Below are 1,463 nucleotides of genomic sequence, written 5' to 3'. Positions count from 1 at the left end.
TTAGTGATGATTGATTTTTTTCAGGGCACTTTTCACATCATTATTCCTTAAGCTGTAGATGAGTAGGTTTGATATAGGAATGGCAAGTTTATACAAAACAGAGGCCATTTTGTCTGTGTCCATGGAGTAAGATAACCTGAATCACAAATACATGAACCAGCGTGTAACATGAAATATAGGCACAGTGGTTACGTGGGAGGTGCATGTAGAGAAGCATTTTCATCTTCCTTCCGCTGAGTTCATTCTAAGGATGGTAGTTATGATGTAGCTGTGGGAGAGGAGGACAGTGATGATGCTGTATCCCAGAACACAACTACCAAAAGTGAACACCACAATCTCATTGACAGTTATGGCTGAAGTAGACAGAGCTAGTGAGGGTAGGATGTCCCAGAAAAAGTGATTGATGACATTAGAATTACAAAATGGCAAATGAAATGTGCAACACGTGGATTACTGAATCAACCAAACCTTCCATATACACGATGGCCACTAGCTGGGTACCGACTCTCCTGGACATGGCTATTGTATAAAGAAGAGGACGGCAAGTGGCTACATAAAGGTCATATTCCATGATGGCCAATATGAGACATCCCGCATTTGCAAAGGCCCCTCAAAAATACATCTGAATGGCATGTAAATTATATGGAATCATTTTTTGCTCAGATAAGAAATCAGCCAGCATTTGGGGAGTGAAAGTAGAGGAGTAGCCAACATCACAGAATGACAGATTGCTCAGGAAATAATACATGCGCATGTGGAGTCTGGCACCCTTCTGGAGCACAGTATCATCCCTAGATTGGCAATCACAATTATGTCACAAGTCAGCAGAAATAGAACAAAGAGCCCCTGCTGCACATCCTGTCTGTCAGAAAGTCCTAGGAATAGGAAGTCAGTAAACACAGTGCAGTTCTCAACAGCCATCACTCAGGTCTGGAAATCCCTGGTTAAGAAAGAAATGGAAGTGGAGGGTAATATCATAATATTATCTTAACGGTTAAACTGCCGTTCCTTTCTATTTTTCAGCAATTAGAAAAAAAGAGATTGCTAAATCCGTTGTTGGTAAACTTATCTCCCTGAAATGTACAATTGCATATAAATTGATAAAACAATAATAATAATACTGCTTCCATTTGTATAGCACTGTAAAGAGTTTGTAGGACACTTTCATCCAAATTAAACACGTTATTTCTACACCAAGCTATGTAATATTTATGATAATTTTTGCTATTTCTATCTTACAGATTAAGAACTTGAAGTCCTGGGGCTGGCCCTGTGGCCTAGTGGTTAAGTTCACGCGCTCTGCTTCTGCGGCCCAGGGTTTCGCTGGTTCAAATCCTGGGCGTGGACATGGCACCATTTGTCAGGCCATGTTGAGGCGGTGTCCCACATGCCACAACTAGACGGACCCACAACCAAAAATAAATACATAACTATGTACTGGGGGCTTTGGGAGAAAAATAAAA

General features: G+C 40.9%; 1 pseudogene; it reads right to left on the bottom strand.

Annotated features, from left to right (window-relative positions):
* On the bottom strand, positions 1-921 carry LOC124233621 (olfactory receptor-like protein OLF2; annotated as a pseudogene).
* Positions 922-1,463: the final 542 nt, after the last annotated feature.

Source organism: Equus quagga, unplaced genomic scaffold (assembly GCF_021613505.1).
Source record: "Equus quagga isolate Etosha38 unplaced genomic scaffold, UCLA_HA_Equagga_1.0 207780_RagTag, whole genome shotgun sequence".
NCBI lineage: Eukaryota > Metazoa > Chordata > Mammalia > Perissodactyla > Equidae > Equus > Equus quagga.
Note: the sequence above shows the minus strand (reverse complement) of the source record. Positions and strands in the feature narration are given on the sequence as shown.